This window comes from Anomaloglossus baeobatrachus, chromosome 3 (genome assembly GCF_048569485.1).
Source record: "Anomaloglossus baeobatrachus isolate aAnoBae1 chromosome 3, aAnoBae1.hap1, whole genome shotgun sequence".
NCBI classification, from domain to species: Eukaryota; Metazoa; Chordata; class Amphibia; order Anura; family Aromobatidae; genus Anomaloglossus; species Anomaloglossus baeobatrachus.
In genome coordinates, this window is record NC_134355.1 from 210,495,015 (window position 1) to 210,520,771 (window position 25,757).

The following is a 25,757-nucleotide window of genomic DNA, read 5'->3' on the forward strand; positions in this document are numbered from 1 at the left end:
CATGCCTGTACGGGTTACAGGTTCCCAGAGCAGGGGCCCATTCAGTTGGCCTGCTCAACCTGCCAGTGGCAATGAGATGGTCCATAGCTCACAGGAGGCAAGCAGCCGGAGTGACTTGGTCCAGGCTACAAGCAAGTGGGCCGAAAGAGGGGAGAACATGCAGACGCAACTTTCCTGGGTGACCCCCGTAGCGACTTCAAGTCGGGGTCACCTCAAAAACACAAGGTCTAGAGAAGGCGAGTTAGTAGCCACCCTCACAAGTCAGCCTGAAGGAATTCCTGGTTCACCCTGGTCATCACAGCTTCGCCCGGGTTACTCACCCTGCCACCTAACGTGAGTAAAAACCCTGAAAGACAGTCTTGCTCTGCGTGTGAGTCATTCTGCGACCTGTGGTTCCACACACCTACACAGGGCCCTGGGGCCTGCCTCACTCTCGGGAGGCCACTACAACTGACTGCACCCACCATCAGCCCCAGGCGTCACCTAATCTGCAGTGGCGGTCACCCTGACCGCAATACCGAGAGTGACGTCACGAATCCTAAAGAAGACAACCTACCTGTGACCAGACTGTCCCTCCACGTGGAGTCCCTGAAGACCCTGAAGGTAATGCAGACCTGGGCTGGGCTCCACATGTGACCCCAGTAGTAATCCACAGGATACCAGAAATTAAATCCAGCAAGCCAGATTACTAACAAGATCACAGCTGGTTGACGCCAAGCCTGTCTGTACAACTCAAAAGCAGCATCATATGGATTGTCTGACTTCTCTGTATAAACAGCATTAGATTTAGTCCTGACACTTGGCGAGTTTTTAACCAGACACTGGTATCTGACATGTAATGCTTTCAATTTTGCTTTGAATCTGTCACATTTTAGGCTCCGGGGTAGGGAGAGAGAAATGTTCCAAGTTGAGAACCCATCAGCCTCTCCAACATACAAATAGGTGGTGCTGATAGGTTAAAATGGAAGTTGCGGCCTGCTGATGGCTCCCATATTAGATTTCCTATGAAGCCGAGCCACAGGCTGGTCTTCAAAGGAGATCATTATTTTAGTTATATACTGCAATACACTGATATTTCAGAATAAAGAACAAGTAATTAGGAGATTGTAGGTTTAAATCTCCTAAAGAAACTAAAAAATGAATAAAATGTTTCTTAAAAAATACATATTTTTTAATTCTAGTCACCATCCTATTAATTATTTTAAAAATATTAAACATAGTTGGTATATGCATCTCAATAAATTAAAATACCATCAAAAAGTTAATTTATTTCAGTAATTCAATACAAAAAGGGAAATGCATATATTATATAGAGTCCTTCCAAACAGAGTGATCTATTTCAAGTGTTTATTTCTGTTAATGTTGATGATTATGGCTTACAGCCAATGAAACCCAAAAGTCATTGTGATGCCCTGGACTAGCCAGGTAGTCACAGGTAGACCCCCTACACAAACACCAGCCCCTAATAAGGTGACAGCAGCCAACCTACAAAACCCTTGTCACCTCTCTCAGTGTTCAATGGTCATACCAGGGGGCGGAGCCAGGCGGTTGGCCCTGCCCACCTAGGAGTCCAGAGAGCCTGAGACAGGAAGCAAACAGTCAGTTGGACTTAGAGTTTAAGTTGGAGTGAGTGGAGTTGAAGTTCAGTGCAGCAGGCCTGAGGCGTCAGGTCTGCAGCAACAACACTGACCGATGCCGGGGTCGTAGCCCTGGTACCGTGGCAAGGAGACAGACGGTGCTTGCCGCCTGCAGGAGCCGGGAAGACGGCTGGTGGAACCGTAAGGGACCGGGGCAGGGTAGTGGCCCGCCGGCACCGAACCGGGGAGCCAACTGGAAACCGGAGCACCAGGAGGGGTAGTCAGACCCAGAACGAGGTCCAGAAGCCACTGGACCACATCAAATTCACTGATTGCGGTCTGGACCTTAGGTCCTTTCCCGTCCCAAGACCCGAAAGACGGCAACAGCCCACTGAGGGGGATAGAAAGCCATCGCACAGGCAGAGAGATCCCACGGGCCAGCATCTGCAGGCAAACGTCTTTCCCGACACACATCAAGCCGAGGAGTGGACTACCGTTGCTGAAGCAAAGGCAGTCAAGTTCTACAAAGAGGTGCAGGAGAATGGCGGGAACCACCAACCTGAGAAAGGGGCAAAGCGCAGCTGGCTGCGGGCACCGACCACCATCCTTTTTGGTTTACCAGACACTTCGGTGTATCTGTCATAGTGAGTACAACAGTTACCTCGGACCACGTACCGCACCACACCATCTTGCCCGCACCTCGCAACCACTGGGCCCTGGGACCAAGATCCCCTGCCCACGGAGGGGTCAACACCAGGCTACATATCGAACCCGGGACAGAAATATGTGAATAACCTGGTCCATATTCATAATTCATATATGAAAAGTCACCAACACACGTACAAATTCTTACAAAAGACCTCCATATTTCTCTCAATTGTCATACAGTTAGGTTCAGAAATATTTGGACAGTGACATAATTTTCGCGAGTTGGGCTCTGCATGCCACCACATTGGATTTGAAATGAAATCTCGACAACAGAATTCAAGTGCAGATTGTAACGTTTAATTTGAAGGTTTGAACAAAAATATCTGATAGAAATTGTAGGAATTGTACACATTTCTTTACAAACACTCCACATTTTAGGAGGTCAAAAGTAATTGGACAAATAAACCAAACCCAAACAAAATATTTTTATTTTCAATATTTTGTTGCGAATCCTTTGGAGGCAATCACTGCCTTAAGTCTGGAACCCATGGACATCACCAAACGCTGGGTTTCCGCCTTCTTAATGCTTTGCCAGGCCTTTACAGCCGCAGCCTTTAGGTCTTGCTTGTTTGTGGGTCTTTCCGTCTTAAGTCTGGATTTGAGCAAGTGAAATGCATGCTCAATTGGGTTAAGATCTGGTGATTGACTTGGCCAATGCAGAAGGTTCCACTTTTTTGCACTCATGAACTCCTGGGTAGCTTTGGCTGTATGCTTGGGGTCATTGTCCATCTGTACTATGAAGCACCGTCCGATCAACTTTGCGGCATTTGGCTGAATCTGGGCTGAAAGTATATCCCGGTACACTTCAGAATTCATCCGGCTATTCGTGTCTGCTGTTATGTCATCAATAAACACAAGTGACCCAGTGCCATTGAAAGCCATGCATGCCCATGCCATCACGTTGCCTCCACCATGTTTTACAGAGGATGTGGTGTGCCTTGGATCATGTGCCGTTCCCTTTCTTCTCCAAACTTTTTTCTTCCCATCATTCTGGTACAGGTTGATCTTTGTCTCATCTGTCCATAGAATACTTTTCCAGAACTGAGCTGGCTTCATGAGGTCTTTTTCAGCAAATTTAACTCTGGCCTGTCTATTTTTGGAATTGATGGATGGTTTGCATCTAGATGTGAACCCTTTGTATTTACTTTCATGGAGTCTTCTCTTTACTGTTGACTTAGAGACAGATACACCTACTTCACTGAGAGTGTTCTGGACTTGAGTTGATGTTGTGAACGGGTTCTTCTTCACCAAAGAAAGTATGCGGCGATCATCCACCACTGTTGTCATCCGTGGACGCCCAGGCCTTTTTGAGTTCCCAAGCTCACCAGTCAATTCCTTTTTTCTCAGAATGTACCCGACTGTTGATTTTGCTACTCCAAGCATGTCTGCTATCTCTCTGATGGATTTTTTCTTTTTTTTCAGCCTCAGGATGTTCTGCTTCACCTCAATTGAGAGTTCCTTAGACCGCATGTTGTCTGGTCACAGCAACAGCTTCCAAATGCAAAACCATACACCTGTAATCAACCCCAGACCTTTTAACTACTTCATTGATTACAGGTTAACGAGGGAGACGCCTTCAGAGTTAATTGCAGCCCTTAGAGTCCCTTGTCCAATTACTTTTGGTCCCTTGAAAAAGAGGAGGCTATGCATTACAGAGCTATGATTCCTAAACCCTTTCTCCGATTTGGATGTGAAAACTCTCATATTGCAGCTGGGAGTGTGCACTTTCAGCCCATATTATATATATAATTGTATTTCTGAACATGATTTTGTAAACAGCTAAAATAACAAAACTTGTGTCACTGTCCAAATATTTCTGGACCTAACTGTAAATATGATATCAACCATTATAAATTATTAAGAATGTTCTTTATTCCATACAAAATTTTATCAAAATTTTATCAAAATATTACAAGGATGCAAACAGGACAGAGTAAGGTACAGAATCGTGCACATATATATAAAAAACTGCAATGAAGCAGGGAGGTGTGTATGAAACACAGAGTCCAAGTAACATATATCAACAATAATCATCACATGCCTTCATACATAAATGTGGATAGACATATCAAGATACAAGCATATTTAGTCATAAGAAAAGGCAATCGGCAGTGAATTATATCAAATTGGCTAACCAATCGTTATAAATGTCACCAATTATAAGTATAAGCAATACACAGACAATAAAGCCACTCAAGTGACTAAAAAAATATCAGCTTGTATACTGCCTGGTAACAGACCCTCAGAATGCCAGAGCCTGTCATACATGGAAGAAGGCAGAGCACCCAGGATCGGTACAGGTTAATAACCTACCCAGGTGACCACTCGGACACCGTGCACATACACACCACTCTGCACCTCGACGCGTTTCGCAACCGCTTCGTCGGGAGGAGCAGGTGTGATGTGTACGGCTGCTTATAACCCCAGCAGGTCAGACTTACCATCCTATGGCAGCGCGCTGCGGTGAACCGATGCCCATCCTCCACCGCGTTCGGCGTCCCGGAACCCATCGTGCGCATGCGCACACACTGAGCTTCCAATAGGTCGCCAAACAGAGAGGAGGAGAGGGGATCAGATCACCGCACGCGCACAGGACAGAGGCCATGAGCGCCATTTTTAAAAAGGGTTACAGGAAGGGCATACAAATGATTGCTGCAGTAACATTAAACATATAACCAAATGTCATTATATTGAATCCACGGGATCAGTTTGTTCAATTCGAGGAGTCCTCAAATAAGATGAATTCAACTTCTATGCAGCAGATCACTAGTTAGATCCCTTATATGGAATAGGTATCCAGGACATAAGCAGTCATATCTAAGAAAGTTAATAAAAAAAATGGCATCAGAATAAAACCTTTAAATCTGGATCAAATAATCGTTCCAAATCTTATTCAACTAATGAGTCTATTTCATCTGGTGAAGGGTCTTCCCACTCTCATCTGTCCACGGGAGTCCGTAGGGGGCACAGCTTCTATACCTATAGGATGGAGACTAGGAATTTTTCTAAGAAAAAACAGCGTCAGGACATAGTGGCGAAAAAATTATCCAACCAGACGGATACCCTCAAGGTAATCAATCTTACTAATATAGAATTGACTGATGATCAATTGGAGGTTTTACAACTGGGACTCTCCTTTTCGCCAGTGACTGATTTCGATGTCTTTACTGCCATCAAATATTTAAATTTATTTAGTCGGAAATTATTATATAAAAAATATTTTTCAAAACAAGAGATGGGCGCATATTCTGACCTAACCTCGGATGAAATTGAGGCAGTAAGGACCTTGGAATCGCTACTGGCTGAACAGGAAGAGTCTGGCACAGCCGGCTTTCCCTCATTTATTAAAAAGAAATCTACTGCATTCCCTCCCTTGTCAGCCTGTCCTGTGATTGATTTATTCACTAAATTAGTGACGCAGGAATTTCGATGCCTACCTCGTAGACACACACATGACAATCTTAGTCATAGGCAACGTGTAGCACTGAGAGAGATAAGAAATATGGACAACATGGTAGTGAAACAGGCTGACAAGGGGGGAAATGTGGTTCTTTGGTCAAAAGTCAAGTATGAAGAGGAGGCATTTAGGCAACTAAATGATTCTGCCTGTTATACAAAGCTTGAGGGTAGTCCTTTGAAGAAATATCAAGGTGAATTGTATGACTTACTTTTCTTGGCCTTTGAGAGGAATATTATACCCAAGAATATTTTTGAGGGTCTAATAGTTGAATATCCGGTCATTCCTACAATTTACTTTTTGCCGAAAGTGCATAAAGATATAGAGTGTCCCCCTGGAAGGCCAATAGTATCCGGGAATAATAACCTATGTGAACCCACAGGTAGGTTCCTGGATTACTATTTAAAGCCACTAGTTAATACCCTTCCCTCGTACATCCAAGATTCCACAGAATTTCTGAATCGATTAGAGGGTATTATTTTTGAAACTGATGTAATCATGGTGACTGCAAACGTTGAGTTGCTGTATACGTCCATAGCACATGATGATGGCATTGAGGCGGTTGATTTTTTTCTGAGAACAACGAAATTAGATGTCCAGCTCATTGATCTCCTCCTGCTTTTATTAAAATTTATCCTTTGTCATAATTTCTTTTTATTTAAGGACCGCTTCTATCTCCAAGAGAGAGGAGTTGCGATGGGGGCGTCTTGTGCGCCCTCATACGCAAACCTCTTTCTAGGTTATTGGGAGCAGTCTATAATTTTTCCTGATTCTGAGATGGGCGCAGTCCATATGTGGCTGCGTTTCATCGATGATATTTTTTTGATTTGGCAGGGGGAGATCAATCAGCTGGACACATTTATGCAGTGACTCAATGTCAATAATAATAACATTCGTCTCACTTATGTTTACAGCAGTGAGAAGATCGATTACTTGGATGTGCGGGTTTTTAAGGGGACCGACGGATCTTTGTGCACAGATATATTCCGTAAAGAAACGGCAGTGAACTCATTCCTGAGCGCGAAATCATCACACCCTAAACAGGTGAAAAAATCTATCCCAACGGGACAATTTTTGCGGGCTCGTCGGGTGTGCTCTAATGACGCATTGTTTAAACAACAATCTATAGAGCTGAAGAGACGCTTTAGGGCCCGTCATTATCATGAGCAATCCATACAGGCTGGTTATGATAGGGCTAAGGATACTCCACGTGATGCGCTATTTAGACATGCTAGAAAAAGGAGTGATGGTGATGTGACTCGCTTCATTACTCCCTACCATGCACAGTGGAGGGAGATGTCTGACATTGTCAGGAAATATTGGTCGGTGCTCCTCACTGACAATGACTTAGCCAATATATTAACCCCTCGGCCTGCGATTACACCAAAAAAGGCCAGAACCTTGAAGGATCAGATTGTAAGAAGCCATTATACCCCTATGGGAGACAAAAATTTCTTTGGGTTGAATAGGGGCCCAAGGTGGGGTTCCCGGTCCTGTGGGGACTGTGGGGCTTGCCCACAAATGGAGCGTGTGGTGGAGTTCTGGGACTCATCTCGGGAACACACGTATGAAATCGACCAGGGGAAGACTTTGGCCACGGTTTCCAGGGACCACCTGAAGAGGTGCCCACCACCATTGCGGGTGGCAACTGAAGCTCCGGTCCCCAGACCGGTTAGGGAGAAGGAAAATTTGGGTAATCCACACCATGATGGGCGATTTCCCGGCAGATTGGCCTACGCAGAACGGCGCAGTGATTCTTCCAGTGATACTGTTCCCACAACCCGTGGATGAGAAAGTGATGGAAGTGGTCGACGATGAGCCAGTGCCCGGGGATGCACCTGTACCCAGCTCCCCTATGCCTCCGCCTGCCCCAAACGATAGACGGAAAGTGGAACCAGTTGTTCCCTCTGTCCCACTGCCTGTCACCACTGACATTGGGCCCCGAAGGTCCACACGTCCCAACCTAGGTCGACCCCCGCTTAGGTACAGGGAAACTACCATCTAGGGGTGTGATACGTTGAGTGTGTGAATAAGTAGATGGATGAAAGTAATCAACCGAAGATGTTACCTGATTGTCGCCAGTGATTGAACCGGCCGTTGCCAGCAAGTTGTCCCCGTAGGGACCCTTTGCACCGTGCATAAGAAACTGCTTATGGACATGCCTGAGAACTAGCAGGGCAACCACAAACTTGTGGAAATGTAAATATGTTGGCATGATTCCGTTACCGCTTCCGGAGAGCCTGATTTGTAGGATGGGCCTGGAGGAAAGAGATGGCCGAGGCCCGCCACTACCGTAACCGGTGGCGATCCTCTGGGGGTCCCCTGAAGTGACCGTAAAGTGCGAAACACCGTACCCATTCCCGATCAGGCAGCCTGGATCTGGACTGGGGTCAAGGGGTGCTGCCCACTTCTTAGGGGCAGCATCAGGGCCAGGTTGCTTGGGTGGGAGAGCGGAAGCCGTCTGTTTAATAAAAAAATTGACTACCGTTAGTAACGTTATAGTACCGTGCCTCCTGTTAAGGGAAGATTCATAAAAAAAAAATGCTTGTTGAATGTTTTTCTATGTTTTACCTTTTTCAGTTGTGAAAATAAAACCGGTGATGGACGGGCAGCCCGCGGACGGTCTGCATTTAACCAAGGGGGAATGTGGCGCCCTGGACTAGCCAGGTCGTCACAGGTACTGCAACAACACACCCCACACCCCGAGATAGGCACATCAGCCAGACATCAAATCCTTGTTGCCTCCCTCCAGGGGCTGATGTCCAGACCAGGTGGGGTGGAGCCAGGCGGTTGGCCCCACCCACTGAGGAGTTCACAGTCCTGGAGGCGGGAAAGGAAGTCAGTGAAGTTAGAGAGGTGAAAGAGAGAGGAGTGAAGTGGTAGTGAAGGAGCAAGAACTGACCGTGTCCGGGTACGTGGCCCGGGCACCAAGAGCAAGGTTGGCAGACGGTGGTGGCCGTCTGCAGGAGAGGCAGATCGTCGCGGAACCGTAGGACCGGTGACGGGCGGTGGCCCGCTGGTACCAAACCGGGGAGCGAAGTGAAGCCAGCACAAACCGGCAGGGCCTGCGGACCCCAACCAGGCTTGGAGTCGCCGTTAAACAGGTCAAATCCGTTAGTGACCGGAACCCCAGGGGTTTCCAAACAGCCAAGACCCAACTGAAGGCAACCGTCCAAACAGCAACAGGGAAATACAGCTACCGCCACAGCTAGAATTCCCAGGGCCAGAGCCTGCGGGCAAAAGGGCTCCTCCGGCATACAGTATATCCACGCTGGGGAGCGGGTTACCGGTGGGAAGCCATCGGGACCGAAGTTACACAAAAGGTGCAGGGAAAGGCAGCCACCACCAACCGTCCGGGAGAAACCACAGCAGCCGGCTGCGGGACCCGTCCATCCAGCCGTTTGTTTTACCGGAGACTCTGCATCTGTTCTTGGCTGAGTGAGTACCACCGTGCCATCCGGCACCACGCTGCCCCCGCGACCCTGCACCTCACCAACCGTACCTCCCCGTCACACCTTACCGGGCCCCGGGACAACCAACCCCTACCCACGGAGGGGGAACCAACATCCCAGCTGCTCCCTGCCATCGCTCCCGGAATCCCCGTCACCAGCAGCGGTGGTGCCCCAACCTCATCGCAAACCGTGGGTGGCGTCACGGACCAAATCCCCAAACCAAACTACCCCTTTTCACTCACAGGCGAGGAGCGCCGCTCGAGTCCCCGGATCCGGCCCACCGCTCGAGCCACCGAGCAGCAGCAGAAGCGCCGGACCCGAGCGTGGTGAGCGCAGCGCCCTCCCCGACCGCACATGCGCAGGATGGGTTCCGGGACGCCGAATGCGGTGGAGGAAGGGCATCGGTTCACCACAGTGCGCTGCCATAGAATGGTAAGTCTGACCTGCTGGGGTTATAAGCAGCCGTACACATCACACCTGCACCTCCCGACGAAGAGGTTGCGAAACGCGTCGAGGTGCAGAGTGGTGTGTATGTGCACGGTGTCCGAGTGGTCACCTGGGTAGGTTATTAACCTGTACCGATCCTGGGTGCTCTGCCTTCTTCCATGTATGACAGGCTCTGGCATTCTGAGGGTCTGTTACCAGGCAGTATACAAGCTGATATTTTTTTAGTCACTTGAGTGGCTTTATTGTCTGTGTATTGCTTATACTTATAATTGGTGACATTTATAACGATTGGTTAGCCAATTTGATATAATTCACTGCCGATTGCCTTTTCTTATGACTAAATATGCTTGTATCTTGATACGTCTATCCACATTTATGTATGAAGGCATGTGATGATTATTGTTGATATATGTTACTTGGACTCTGTGTTTCATACACACCTCCCTGCTTCATTGCAGTTTTTTATATATATGTGCACGATTCTGTACCTTACTCTGTCCTGTTTGCATCCTTGTAATATTTTGATAACAATTTGTATGGAATAAAGAACATTCTTAATAATTTATAATGGTTGATATATTTATGAATTGAGAGAAATATGGAGGTCTTTTGTAGGAATTTATATCGTCCCCGGGAGCCTAGATAACGGCAGCGGTGGTGTCCACATTCACCACAACCCATGGGTGGCGTCACGAACTTACATCCCTAAATGCCACGGTTTCGGCCGTGAACCTCCCCACCGAAATCCCTACACGTAGCGCCAAACCCCTTTCAGAGCGACGTGTCCACCGGGTCCAGGAGGAGCTCGGGCCACCCACCGACGAGCACTGATCCGAGCAGCTCGGCAGCCGGCCGAGCCCCGGGGCGGTACATCATTATCTCAGAAAATTAGAATATTATATAAGACCAACTGAAAAAAAATATTTTAAACTCAGAAATGTTGGCCTACTGAAAATTATGTACAGTAAATAAATACAATACAGCACTCAATACTTGGCCGGAAATCCTTTTGCATGAATTACTGCATCAATGCAGCTTGGCATGGAGGCGATCAGCCTGTAGCACTGCTGAGGTGTTATGGAAGCCTAGGTTGCTTTGATAGCAGCCTTCAGGTTGTCTGCATTGGTGGGTGTGGTGTCTCTCATCTTCCTCTTGACAATACCCCATAGATTCTCTTCTATGGTGTTTCGGTCAGGCGAGTTTGCTTGCCAATCAAGCACAGTGATACTGTGATTATTAACCAGGTATTGGTACTTTTGACAGTGTGGACAGGTGCCAAGCCCTGCTGGAAAATGAAATTTCTAACTCTAAAAAGCTTGTCGGCAAAGGGAAGCATGAAGTGCTCTAAAATTTCCTGGTAGACGGCTGCGCTGACTGTGGTCTTGATAAAACACAGTAGACCTACATGAGCAGATGACATAGCTCCCCAAACCATCACTAATTGTGGAGACTTTGAAGTGGCCGCGTGTAAGACCGCGGCTGAGTTCCCATAATCTGCGCCAACAAAATCCCCACGCTCAGATTTTATGCTAGGGTACATTTCTTTACTGATAAACATTTCAATAACACACGCAGCTGGCTTAGCAGCACACATAATCAGAGTTTGCTATACGGGTCTCTAACTTCGGACACACGGCACAGAACACAAAAAAACCCAGCAATGATAAACAAGAATTCTGTCCCTGACTTGCCCTATGGGTTATATTACCAGTCCAAAACACAAGGACAGAGGGCTCCCACGTAGCAGGCCTGGACTCCGGGTAAATGACGGCGACTCCAAGGAGCAGAGATGGGGAAATCTTCAGCTCTCTCGCCAGAGGACTAGCTTACAGTCTCTTGGAATGGAGGAAGGAGACGGTCCAGAGGTCCCTTGAGTCCAGGATCATCTCTGCAGCAGTTCTGGCAATCCCTCACACGTCAGCAATGAGGGCAGTCCGAGGCAGGTCTGTTCAGGTACAGCTCCAGTAGCTCAGTGTCTTTTTTCCCGCACTTTTTTCCTGTACAACCAGTGCCTGTGGGAGGGGATCAGATTTTACAGTGTCCGCCCCTCGAGCAATTTCAGCACTTGTCCACAAGGTGGCAGCACCATCCTGTGTAATGTCAGTCTCCATGTCTTTTTCAGTTACAACATAGTGAGAGCTGTTCGCCTCGTTACATATCCCCCCACTGAAAGGTTGGCAGTCCCTGTCAACATTCACATGTTCCAGTGCAGCGAGGACTGAGGCTGTGGCAGGGGGAGGCTGAGAAGCGGGCCATACATACTGGTCCCTATAAGACTGCCCAGGAGGAACCCCGGCAGTGGTGCGGGTAGTACGCCGCAGAGGTTGATTTCCTTCCACTCTATCACCGGTTACACTCTCTACCTCCGTCAGTTCCCTAGAGGGAGGGCCAGTCTGCGCAGGTGGGTAACCAGTCCCGGAGTCAACAAGGTCACTATGCTGAGTAGAGATGAGCGAACTGGTCCCGGTTCGGCTCGAGGCTGGTTCGCCGAACGGGGGTCCCGTTCGAGTTCGGTTCGTCGAACGTTCGACGAACCGAACTCGAACGTATAGGCTATAATGGGAGGCAATCACAAACACATAAAAATGCATTATAAATGTATACAAACAGTTAATAAACATTGCCATAACACTTACCGGTCCTCGCGATCCCTTCTGCACTCTGTCTCCTGCCGCTATTCCATCCGATGATCGCTGAATCCTCCCGGTGACCTGCACTGCCAGCAGAGATGCAGGACCTATCGTGACGTCAAAATAGCCATGTGACCAGTCACGTGGCTATTATCTCATTGGCTACAGACTGGTCACATGACTATGACACGTCATGTAGGACCTGCGAGTGCATCTCTCCGGTACACGGTGCACATATGTGTATCGCCGTGTACCGGCGACATGCTCTAGCACACGGTCGACTCCCCGTTCCGTTAGGGACCGGCTGACACAGCCGGTCATTAACGGAGATCACCGTTGCCATAGCAACGCAGTTAGCGGTGACGTCACCGCTAACCGCGGGTCCGAGAGCACCGTTGCTATGGTAACGCGTCTGTCAGCGTTACCGCTAGCAGCCAGCACTGATCACTCACGGAGTGAAGGCTGCACGCTGCTTCCCAATTGTAGTGATGATTGTAGTAAGGATGGAGGTTCCCCAGCCCCAAGTGATGAGCTGGTGAACCTCATCCTTCCTCACTACAATCGTCACTACTACTACACTAGTGAGGATTGTAGTGAGGATGGAGGTTCCCCAGCCCCAAGTGATGAGCTGGTGAACCTCATCCTTCCTCACTACAATCGTCACTACTACTACACTAGTGAGGATTGTAGTGAGGATGGAGGTTCCCCAGCCCCAAGTGATGAGCTGGTGAATCTCATCCTTCCTCACTACAATCGTCACTACTACTACTACACTAGTGAGGATTGTAGTGAGGATGGAGGTTCCCCAGCCCCAAGTGATGAGCTGGTGAATCTCATCCTTCCTCACTACAATCGTCACTACTACTACACTAGAAAGAAAGAAGACAGAAGAGCAGGATCGTGGAGGGCTGACAGGGGGTAATAAAAATGGAGTCTCTAATGTGTCTGTGTATTTATTTCTATTAAAGTATTTTTTCTCTGTGTGGTGTCTTTTTTTTAACCCTTTATTGGAGATTCTTAATGGCCGGGTCAAACGTGCCTGACATTAAGAATCTCTGGCTTAATACTGGCTAGTAAAACAAAGCCAGTATTAACTCATGATTACCCAACAAGCCACCCGGCTCCAGGGCTGTTGGAAAAGTTGGATACAGCGCCAGATGATGGCGCTTCTATGAGAGCGCCATTTTCTGGGACGGCTGCGGACTGCAATTCGCAGCAGAGGCGCCCACAAACCTCGGGCTAACCTGTGCTGCGGATTCCAATCCCCAGCTGCCTAGTTGTACCCGGCTGGACACAAAAATGGGGCGAAACCCACGTCATTTGTTTTTTAATTATTTCATGAAATAAGTGAAATAATTAAAAAAAAACGGGCTTCCCTATATTTTTGGTTCCCAGCCGGGTACAAATAGGCAACTGGGGGTTGGAGGCAGCCCGTGGCTGACAGCTGTACCTGGCTAGCATACAAAAATATGGCGAAGCCCACGTCATTTTTTTGGTGGGCAAAAAAATTCTGCATACAGTCCTGGATGGAGTATGCTGAGCCTTGTAGTTCTGCAGCTGCTGTCTGCTCTTCTCCATACAGACAGACAGCAGCTGCAGAACTACAAGGCTCAGCATACTCCATCCAGGACTGTATGCAGAAGTTTTTTGCCCCCTGAAAAAATTATGTGGGCTTCGCCATATTTTTGTATGCTAGCCAGGTACAGCAGGCAGGTACAGCTGCCCCCAACCCCCAGTTGCCTATTTGTACCCGGCTGGGAACCAAAAATAAAGGGAAGCCCTTTTTTTATTATTTCATGAATTTCATGAAATAATTAGAAAACAAATGAGCTTTCTGGGCCCCACTGCTGCGAATTGCAGTCTGCAGCCGCCTCAGAAAATGGCATTTTCATAGAAGCGCCATCTTCTGGCGCTGTATCCAACTCTTCCAGCACCTGCCTGCTATACCTGGCTAGCATACAAAAATATGGCGAAGCTCACGTCCTTTTTTTGTAGTTTTTTGGCAAAAAAAATAAAAAATGATTCCCTGGATTTTCCATTGCCAGTGAAGGTAACACCAAGCAGTGGGGGTTAGCAGCCAGTAGCTGCTTGGATTACCCTTAGCTAGCAATACAAAAAATGCAGCGGGAGCCCATATTTATTTTTTTTAATTATTTATATAAATAACTAAAAATAAAATGGGCTTCCCTGTATTTTGATTGCTGGACATCACAGTGCTGTAAAAATAAATCTTTAAAAAATGACGTAGCGCTCCGCGGTATTTTTGATTCTCAGCGCAGATAAAGCAGACAGCTATGGGTTGCCACCCCCATCTGCCTGCCGTTACCTTGGTTGGCAATCAAAATACAGGGAAGCCCATTAATTTTTTCTATTTAAAAAATAGTTAAAAAAAAAAAATGACGTTGGGTCCCCCCATTTTTGATAGCCAGCTAGGGTAAAGCAGACGGCTGTAGCCTGAAAACCACAGCTGGCAGCTTTACCGTGGTTGGGGATCCAATGTGGAGGTCCCCTCAGGCTCTTTTTTATAATTATTTTATAAATATTAATAATTACACAAAAAAAGTAGGGTCCCCTCCAAATTGGATCACCAGCCAAGGTAAAGCGGACAGCTGTGGTCTGGTATTCTCAGGGTGGGAAGGTCCATAGTTATTGGGCCTTCACAGCCTAAAAATAGCAGGCCGCAGGCACCCCAGACGTGGCGCATCCACTAGATGCGCCAATCCTGGCGCTTCACCCCAGCTCATCCCGTGCCCTGGTGCAGTGGCAAACGGGGTAATAAATCGGGTTGATACTAGCTGTAAAGTCACCTGAGATCAAGCCCAGCAGTTTGTGATGTCATGGCGTCTATTAGATACCCAACATCATAAACTGTCAGTACTAACAAAAACAAAAAATCGACAAAAGAAATTTATTTGAAAAAACAGTCCCCAAAACATTTCCTCTTTCACCAATTTATTGTAAGAAAAAAAATAAAGGGGTCCCACGACGACTCTGGACCGTCTAGAATATGGGGGGGAGACACTCAGGGAACGTATCCCCCATTTTCTAGGAGTGCGGACCCTTCATGTGAGGAGTGTGGGTGCAATGAATCTGCACTCACTCTCCCTGGGTCCACAGCAGCAGAGTCCATGTCGTAATGGTTGCTACCAAAGCTGCAATGCCCTGCTCATGAGGTAAGGGCATGCCTAATCAGGAGAACTACTGTAGAGGAAGCTCTGCTCACTGGTATATAGGTGCTCAGAGGTAATAATAGATAAAATTAGTGAGTAACCTCGGCACTCTAAATCTCCCAGACTAAGTCAGTAAGTCCCAATGGATAGTAATGCAAAATCACTCTTTATTGGTCCGTATTAAGAACATTTTTTTTTTCATAAGCATATATGTTTTTGTCCAAAACAAGTTACAATTGACGTTTCGGCCTGAGCCTTCGTCAGATTGGACTTATCTGCATGTAATCATGAAAAATGACAATAATCAGTATCACATAAGAGTGAGAGAACAATAACATAAACTCGAACAATGTAGAGGTACAATTGGGATGCAGCAAAAAAACTGCAACACAGCAAGAAATGAAACACATGATACAAATGTCATAATACAGTACAAGGACAATATAGTAATGACAAATATGGGGTCAGAGTAGACTTAGACAGCTCTGGTACGAAAGAGATGTCAATCATAAAGTAACATGTGCAGTAGGTGTAGAGCTACAGTATGCATGGCAGAGCTAATGGGTAGACCGACCATAGAAAAAGAACGGAGAAAAAGTGGAGAAAAAGTGGAGAATAAGTGGAGAATAAGTGGAGAAAAAGTGGAGAAAAAGTGGAGAAAAAGTGGAGAAAAAAATGGAGAAACAGTGGAGAATAAGTGGAGAATAAGTGGAGAATAAGTGGAGAAAAAGTGGAGAAAAAGTGGAGAATAAGTGGAGAATAAGTGGAGAATAAGTGGAGAAAAAGTGGAGAAAAAGTGGAGAAAAAGTGGAGAATAAGTGGAGAAATAAATGGAGAAAAAGTGGAGAAAAAGTGGAGAATAAATGGAGAAAAAGTGGAGAAAAAGTGGAGAATAAGTGGAGAAAAAGTGGAGAAAAAGTGGAGAAAAAGTGGAGAAAAAGTGGAGAAAAAGTGGAGAAAAAAATGGAGAAAAAGTGGAGAAAAAGTGGAGAATAAGTGGAGAAATAAATGGAGAAAAAGTGGAAAAAAAGTGGAGAATAAATGGAGAAAAAGTGGAGAAAAAGTGGAGAAAAAGTGGAGAAAAAGTGGAGAAAAAGTGGAGAAAAAGTGGAGAAAAAAATGGAGAAAAAGTGGAGAAAAAGTGGAGAAAAAGTGGAGAAAAAAATGGAGAAAAAGTGGAGAAAAAGTGGAGAATAAATGGAGAAAAAGTGGAGAAAAAGTGGAGAAAAAAATGGAGAAAAAGTGGAGAAAAAGTGGAGAATAAATGGAGAAAAAGTGGAGAAAAAATGGAGAAAAAGTGGAGAAAAAGTGGAGAATAAATGGAGAAAAAGTGGAGAAAAAGTGGAGAAAAAGTGGAGAATAAGTGGAGAAAAAGTGGAGAATAAGTGGAGAAAAAGTGGAGAAAAAGTGGAGAAAAAGTGGAGAATAAGTGGAGATAAAGTGGAGAAAAAGTGGAGAAAAAAATGGAGAAAAAGTGGAGAATAAATGGAGAAAAAGTGGAGAAAAAGTGGAGAAAAAAATGGAGAAAAAGTGGAGAATAAGTGGAGAAAAAGTGGAGAAAAAGTGGAGAAAAAAATGGAGAAAAAGTGGAGAAAAAGTGGAGAAAAAGTGGAGAAAAAAATGGAGAAAAAGTGGAGAAAAAGTGGAGAATAAATGGAGAAAAAGTGGAGAAAAAGTGGAGAAAAAAATGGAGAAAAAGTGGAGAAAAAGTGGAGAAAAAAGTGGAGAAAAAGTGGAGAAAAAGTGGAGAAAAAGTGGAGAAAAAGTGGAGAAAAAAAATGGAGAAAAAGTGGAGAATAAATGGAGAAAAAGTGGAGAAAAAGTGGAGAAAAAGTGGAGAAAAAAATGGAGAAAAAGTGGAGAAAAAAATGGAGAAAAAGTGGAGAAAAAGTGGAGAAAAAGTGGAGAATAAATGGAGAAAAAGTGGAGAAAAAGTGGAGAATAAGTGGAGAAAAAGTGGAGAATAAATGGAGAAAAAGTGGAGAAAAAGTGGAGAAAAAGTGGAGAAAAAGTGGAGAAAAAGTGGAGAAAAAGTGGAGAATAAGTGGAGAAAAAGTGGAGAAAAAGTGGAGAAAAAGTGGAGAATAAGTGGAGAAAAAGTGGAGAAAAAGTGGAGAAAAAGTGGAGAAAAAGTGGAGAATAAGTGGAGAAAAAGTGGAGAAAAAAATGGAGAAGAAGTGGAGAAAAAGTGGAGAATAAGTGGAGAAAAAGTGGAGAATAAGTGGAGAATAAGTGGAGAATAAGTGGAGAATAAGTGGAGAAAAAGTGGAGAAAAAGTGGAGAAAAAGTGGAGAAAAAAATGGAGAAAAAGTGGAGAAAAAGTGGAGAATAAATGGAGAAAAAGTGGAGAAAAAGTGGAGAAAAAGTGGAGAAAAAAATGGAGAAAAAGTGGAGAAAAAAATGGAGAAAAAGTGGAGAAAAAGTGGAGAATAAATGGAGAAAAAGTGGAGAAAAAGTGGAGAATAAGTGGAGAAAAAGTGGAGAAAAAGTGGAGAAAAAGTGGAGAAAAAAATGGAGAAAAAGTGGAGAAAAAGTGGAGAATAAATGGAGAAAACGTGGAGAAAAAGTGGAGAAAAAAATGGAGAAAAAGTGGAGAAAAAGTGGAGAAAAAGTGGAGAAAAAGTGGAGAATAAAATGGAGAAAAAGTGGAGAAAAAGTGGAGAAAAAAATGGAGAAAAAGTGGAGAAAAAGTGGAGAAAAAAATTCTCCACTTTTTCTCTATTTTTTCTCCACTTTTTCTCCACTTTTTCTCCACTTTTTCTCCATTTTTTTCTCCACTTTTTCTCCATTTTTTTCTCCACTTTTTCTCCATTTTTTCTCCACTTTTTCTCCACTTTTTCTCCACTTATTCTCCACTTTTTCTCCATAAGTGGAGAAAAAGTGGAGAAAAAGTGGAGCACCCTTTGGTGCCTTTCATGTGGCACTAAGGGGTGCTTAGCTTTGTATTTAGCCAAAAAAATGAAAAAAAAAATGACGTAGGGTTCCCCCTAGTTTTGTAGCCAGCTAGGGTAAAGCAGACGGCTGCAGCCTGCAGACCACAGCTGGCAACCTCACCTTGGCTGGTAATCCAAAACTGAGGGCACCCCACGCTGTTATTTTAAATTAAATAAATAATTTAAAAAAAAAAACACGTAGGGGTCCCCCAAAATTGGATCACCAGCCAAGGTAAAGCAGACAGCTGGGGCCTGATATTCTCAGACTAGGGAGGTCCATGGTTATTGGACTCTCCCAAGCCTAAAAATAGCAGGCCGCAGCCGCCCCAGAAGTGGCGCATCCATTAGATGCGCCAATCCTGGTGCTTCGCCCCAGCTCATCCCGCGCCCTGGTGCGGTGGCAAACGGGGTAATATATGGGGTTAATACCAGATGTGTAATGTCACCTGGCATCAAGCCCTGGGGTTGGTGAGGTCAGGCGTCTATCAGATACCCGACATCACCAACCCAGTCAGTAATAAAAAAAAAATAGACGACAAACACATTTTTATTTGAAAAAACACTCCCCAAAACATTCCCTCTTTAACCAATTTATTAGAATGAAAAACAAATCCAGGTCTGCTGTAATCCAAGGGGTTGCCATGACGATCCACACTGTCCCAGTCAATGAAGAGCAGGATGTTCCCCATTGGCTGGGAGAGCAATGCAGTGACCTGAGCTAACATCAATGGGTCAGCCCAGGTCACTGCAGGGGATGACAAGTGCTGCTGTCAGCGAGGTACATTACCTGCGCTGATCTCCAGCACACTGACAGCCCCTGTCACTGAGGTCAATGACCGCCGCCTTCACAGCCAAATATCGCGAGAGGTCCGTGACGTCACCGCCAGTGTCAGTCTCGGGTCGGAAGCGAGAGGTGATGTGACAAGCGGCGGCCAGGGTGGACAGTGACAGCGCTGAGGTCGGGATGGCGGGACTTCATCACCGCAGGTAAGCCGAGCGGGGGGCGGGGGGGGTGCGTGTGTGAGAGTGTGTGTGTGTATATGTATGTATACATGCCGCGGGCAGGAGGGGGCGGAGCGAGCTGAGCGGAGAAGTGTGGGCTTCCTGCACGTAACTAAGATAAACATCGGGTTACTAACCAAAGCGCTTTGCTTGGATACCCGATGTTTATCTTGGTTACCAGCTTGTGGCAGGCTGCTAGCGATGGCTCCTGCACACTGTAGCTGGGAGGGGGGGGGTGTGCGTGTGTGAGAGTGTGTGTGTGTGTGTGTGTGTGTGTGTGTACGTGTGTACATGCCGCGGGCAGGAGGGGGCGGAGTGAGCTGAGCGGGAAGTGTGGGCTTCCTGCACGTAACTAGGATAAACATTGGGTTACTAACCAAAGCGCTTTGCTTGGATACCCGATGTTTATCTTGGTTACCAGCTTGTGGCAGGCTGCCAGCGATGGCTCCTGCACACTGTAGCTGTAAAAAGCCCTGCTTTTTGCTGCTAGAACCGTTCTCGAACGTATCTAGAACTATCGAGCTTTTGCAAAAAGCTCGAGTTCTAGTTCGATCTCGAACAGCCCCAAAAATCACTCGAGCTTAGAACTGGAGAACCTCGAACCACGAACCGCGCTCAACTCTAATGCTGAGTAATGACAATGGTGTCAGTCATGTCAGCAGTGTCATCCTCACCGGGTACTGTGGTCAGGGAGTCAGGCTGGGATCGGCAGGGGCGCAACATATTCCGGTGCAAGGTGCGAGAGTTGCCACTATCTTCGCCCCGGACTCTGTACACATGAAAATCAGGGTAGGGGCGCTCAACTACCCGATAGACTTCAGCTTCCCACTTAGCTCGGAGTTTTCCTTGAGGCTTCTTAATACGAACCAGGACTAGCTGTCCTACTTCTAAGGGTTCTTCCTGTACGGGGAGCGGGTCAGCATGTCTCTGGCCCCGGATTTGTTGGCCTACCAGTCGGTATACAGTTTCCATCTTCTGACGATGAGTGTGTAGCCAGGATGGATAGGTACAGCCGGTATATTTTTCAGGACTGGTCAGGTTTAGGTCATGGACCCCTTTTCCTGGGCGGCCAAAGAGAAGGGTGTGTGGGGTAAAACCCATCACGGAGTGGACTTGATTGTTGTAGGCCCACACTAGATTCGGGAGGAATTGGGGCCATTGGTCTTTCTTGTCATCGGCTAAGGTGCGGATCAACTGGAGTAGAGTCCGGTTAAAGCGCTCACATGCACCATTCCCCTGTGGGTGGTAAGGGGTGGTTCTGGACTTCTGGATCCCATACATCCGATGCAGCTCCTCGATAATTTGACCTTCAAAACAAGCACCCTGATCAGAGTGCAACCTCTCCGGACACCCATAGACCTGGATGAACTGTCGACAGATGGCCCGCGCAGCTGACTCGGCAGTCTGATCTTTGGTAGCAACAGCAACTGCGAATTTTGTGAAATGGTCTACCATAACCAGACAGTATTGGTAGCCACCACTCGCCGTCCCAATCGACAGGTAGTCCACCATCAACAGCTCAAGGGGCTGGGATGTCTCAACTGTTTGGACAAGTGCACGCTGTTCAGCGGACTTGTAAAGCTCACAGGTGCGACAGGCTTGGCAGACATCTTCAACCAGCTTGCAGAGTCCCGGACAGTAGATGGACTGTTGGACCCACCGGAAGGTCTTGTCTATTCCAAAGTGGCCGTTCCTCTTGTGTGCTTCTCCCACCATCTCACGGGCCATTTGGGCTGGCACTACAACCTGTAGGCACTCCTCCAGCATGTGGGATAGGAAGATCCTCTGGTATAGTACTCCTTCTCTCAGAATCAGATGATCCCATTGGCTGAGCAGGGTCAGGGTACTGGTGGACAGTCATGACCGCGTGTCAGAGGATGGCTTCTGCTGCTGCTTCACCCATTGTTTGAGTAGGGCACATTCAGCATTCCGGTCCTGGATTCTGCACCATTCCTGTGGGGGCAGTGGGTACCCTACTGGAGTGCCAGCCTCATCCACAGCATACTGGCAGCAATCCATCATCTGCCGGGCTAATCTTGCGAAGTCAGGCATCTCGTCTCCTTCCAGCTCTTCGTCCCGGTCCTTAGTGGGCGAGGGGGATGTCCTTCTGGACAGGCTGTCCGCGTTCTGATTTTCAGCCCCAGCTCTATATTTAATCTTGTAGTTAAACTTGGAGAGCCGAGCCATCCGTCGCTGCTCCAGCCCCAAGTTTCGCATTTTCTAAGTGGGCCAAAGGGTTGTTGTCCGTCAGGACTAGTACTTCTGTCCCCGTCAGATATCCGGCAAATTTCTCAGTCATTGCCCACATCAAGGCCAACAGTTCCAGCCGGAATGAACTGTAATTGGTGGGATTCTTTTCAACTTCATGTAGGGACCTACTGGCATAGGCTACAACGCGTTCCTTGCCTTGTTGTACCTGTGAGAGTACTGCCCCCAGACCCTGTAGGCTGGCGTCAGTATGTAATTGAAAGGGCAGGGTGTAATCTGCATATGCCAGGATGGGGGACGACGTCAAGGCACCCTTTAGAGCTTGGAAGGACTCTTCTTGGGTAGGCCCCCAATTGATGCGGCGTCCTCTGGGACTGTTGGTGGTCCCTCGAAGCAGGTCGTGCAGTGGTGCGGCAAGCCGGACGAAGTTCTTGACGAACCGACGGTAGTAGCCTGCCAGTCCCAGGAAAGCCCTGACCTCCTTGACAGTTGTGGGCTGGGGCCAGTCCCGTACGGCGGCTATTTTCTCCGGCGATGGTTGTACACCTTCGGCCGAGATCCTGTGGCCCAGGTAATTGATCTCCTGCTGTACAAGACGGCACTTGCTGGGTTTCAACTTCAAGCCATGTTCCCTTAACTGGAACACGCGGCCCAGCTTCTGTAGATGTTCTTCGAACGTGGCTGAATAGACCACAATGTCATCAAGGCAGATGAGGGTGAAGTCGAAATTGAAGTCTCCCAAGCAGCGCTCCATCAGCCTCTGGAAAGTTCCCGGCGCGTTGTTCAGGCCGAAGGGCATCCTGTCAAACTTGTACAGGCCCATGGGTAGGATGAAAGCGGTCTTTTCTCTGACCTTTTCGCTCATGGGTACCTGCCAATAGCCGCTGGCCAGATCCAGGGAGGAAAAGTACTTGGCTTTCTTCAGAGCCGTCAGGGATTCTTCGATCCTCGGCAAAGGGTATGAGTCCTGAGTGGTGCAAGCATTCAGGCGGCGGTAGTCCACACAGAACCTCAGGGATCCGTCTTTCTTTTTAACTATTACCACCGGTGCAGCCCAGGGGCTCTGGCTCTCTCGTACCACTCCGGCATGGAGCATGGAATTCAGGAGGCTTTTCACTTCTTGGTAATGCTGGGGTGGTATCTGCCGGTATCTCTCACAGATAGGAGAAGCGTTACCCGTAGAGATCTCATGTTGGATACTGGTGGTGCATCCAAAGTCGGTGTCATGCCGGGCAAAGGACGCCTGGTGTTCTTGTAGTAGTTTTTCCACCTGTGACACTTCCTGTTTAGAGTATTGGGATGTATCCAGCTGACACTTCTCTAGCAGCTCCTTTCCAGCTTCAGTGTCATCTATGGTGGTGGCCATGGCGGAGACAGTCACTGTCCAGTCTCCCTCTGTTGATGGGGCAAACTGGAGGGGGCCCCTGGGATTCACCTCTGTAGGTAGGGCGTAGACTCTGGCGAGCTGTGTCCCCGTTTCTAGGTCGACGCCTTCACTAGCCGTATTGCTCAGACGGACAGGGATCCTTCCCCTCTTCACGACAGCCAGAGTGCGAGCGACTAATGGGTTCAGTTTTCCCTCCCTCGGGGTTTGCGGCTCAATCAGTACCTCCACGCCTTCAAGCGGTCTTGTGGTGCTAAGGGGTAGCAAAATAATTGTCTCCTTTTCAGCCGGTAAGGTGATCCTAGTGTGGCGAGGCACGGTGATAGTGGCTATGGGCCCTTGTTCCTCTGCCATTTGCAGTAGGCTGCAGGCCCGAACCACTCTTCGGAATGCTCGGTGGGTGGCCCCGTGTGTGGTAACATCCTGCCAGTACTTGGGTCCCCGCTTGGTAAACAATACCAGGTCCAGGTCTTTCAGGATGTTCATCCCAATAATCATGGGCATTTCCGAACCGAAGCCTTCTTTGACCACGATTATCCCCCTCTTCCCGAGGTCCTGTCCACACATTTCGGTGCTCATCCAAGCTACTCCCATTACTGGAATGGGTAGATTATTGGCCGCATTGATCTTGATGACAGTACTCGGGTCATAAGCAGCCCGTGGTTGTAGATATTTCTTGTAAAACTGTTCTGAGATGGTGGACACCTGGGATCCAGTATCCATTAGTTCTTGCACGGCAACCCCCTCTAGCATTACCTTCAGTGTAGGGCTGTTTGATGCAAGCTTACTCCTTTGTTGGCTCCTTTTCTCCGTGGTCTTCCCGGTCGAGTGAGCCTCTTCAGCTGGGGTGTCTAGTTTAAAGGTGCCCGCAGTTGAGAGGCACGGCTTGGCAGTTCTAGTAAATAGGCCTGGGGTTTCATCCGCTGTTTCGAGTGAAACTCCGCTTGCTGGGGTGTTTGAGAGTCCATTCGATGGAACGGCTGCGGGTCGGGTTGGAAGGAGTTCTGGGGGCAACGGTTTGCTCTGTGACGGGGGTCACCACATGTCCAGCACTTTCCCATAGGCCGGCTAGGTTGCCGTCTCACTTGCCTATCCGCTTGTTGGTCTAATGTGAGCTGCAGCACCTGCTTCTGTAAATCCACCACCATCTGCTTCAGTTCCTCCTTGTAGCCGTTCGGAGTATTTGTACTGTACATGGATCTGCAAGTAGCGGTATAAGTCTCTGTTCCCATAACAGGTCCCCTAGAACGTTCTATGGCTTCTTGTTTAACCTCAGCAAACGTAAGGGCTGGATTTATCCGGGTAAGGCCTGCAATGGGCGGTTGAGATACGGATCTCTCAGTCCTATTACGAATTGGTCCCTCAGCACCAGGTTGCGGGAGGATGTACCAGCTAGATTTTCTCCATTTTTGCAGGCTTGTTCTAGCAGTACTTGGAGGGCGTTCGCATATCGGGGAATGTCCTCCCACTCGAGCTGTGTACGCTGGAAGAACATGTAGCGCAGTGTTCCCAGGTATCTGGTCGGCCCATAGGTGTTCTCTAGCACCCGCACCAAGTCATCTAATGTACGCTGGCCCCTAACCGTCTCCAGTCTGACCGTCATCCATGCCTCCCCCTCCAGCGTCAGCATAGCCATTTCTGCTAAGGTCTTAGGATCAACATTATACATTTCCCCCACTATCCTAAGTTGTTCCGCCCATTCAGGTACAGGGTAATTCCGTCCATTAAACTTTCTCACTTGATTTACAATAGATGCCGGAGGAGCTGTCTGACTATAAGCTACCACCGGAAGGGGATTTTGCTGGTCACAGATCCTGCCGACTACGCCAGATGAAGTGGCCGCGGGTAAGACCGCGGCTGAGTTCCCATAATCTGCACCAACAAAATCCCCAGATTTTATGCAAGGGTACATTTCTTTACTGGTAAACATTTCAATAACACACGCAGCTGGCTTAGCAGCACACATAATCAGAGTTTGCTATACGGGTCTCTAACTTCGGACACACGGCACAGAACACAAAAAAACCCAGCAATGATAAACAAGAATTCTGTCCCTGACTTGCCCTATGGGTTATATTACCAGTCCAAAACACAAGGACGGAGGGCTCCCACGTAGCAGGCCTGGACTCCGGGTAAACGACGGCGACTCCAAGGAGCAGAGATGGGGAAATCTTCAGCCCTCTCGCCAGAGGACTAGCTTACAGTCTCTTGGAATGGAGGAAGGAGACGGTCCAGAGGTCCCTTGAGTCCAGGATCATCTCTGCAGCAGTTCTGGCAATCCCTCACATGTCAGCAATGAGGGCAGTCCGAGGCAAGTCTGTTCAGGTACAGCTCCAGTAGCTCAGTGTCTTTTTTCCCGCACTTTTTTCCTGTACAACCAGTGCCTGTGGGAGGGGATCAGATTTTACAGCGTCCGCCCCTCGAGCAATTTCAGCACTTGTCCACAAGGTGGCAGCACCATCCTGTGTAATGTCAGTCTCCATGTCTTTTTCAGTTACAACACAGTGAGAGCTGTTCGCCTCGTTACAACTTCACACCAGACCTCAAGCAGTTTGGATTAGGTGTCTCTCCATTCTTCCTCCAGACTCTGGGACCTTGATTTCCAAATGAAATGCAAAATTTACTTTCATCTGAAAACAACACCTTGGACCACTGATAAACAAAATGAGAAATGGAGATGAGGCACAGAATATTGCAAAATACATTTTATTGAGTTAAAAATCAATTAGAAAAATATTATAAACAAGTGATGCATAGATAGGTCAAGGATGAATGTGGAAAAGGGGGGG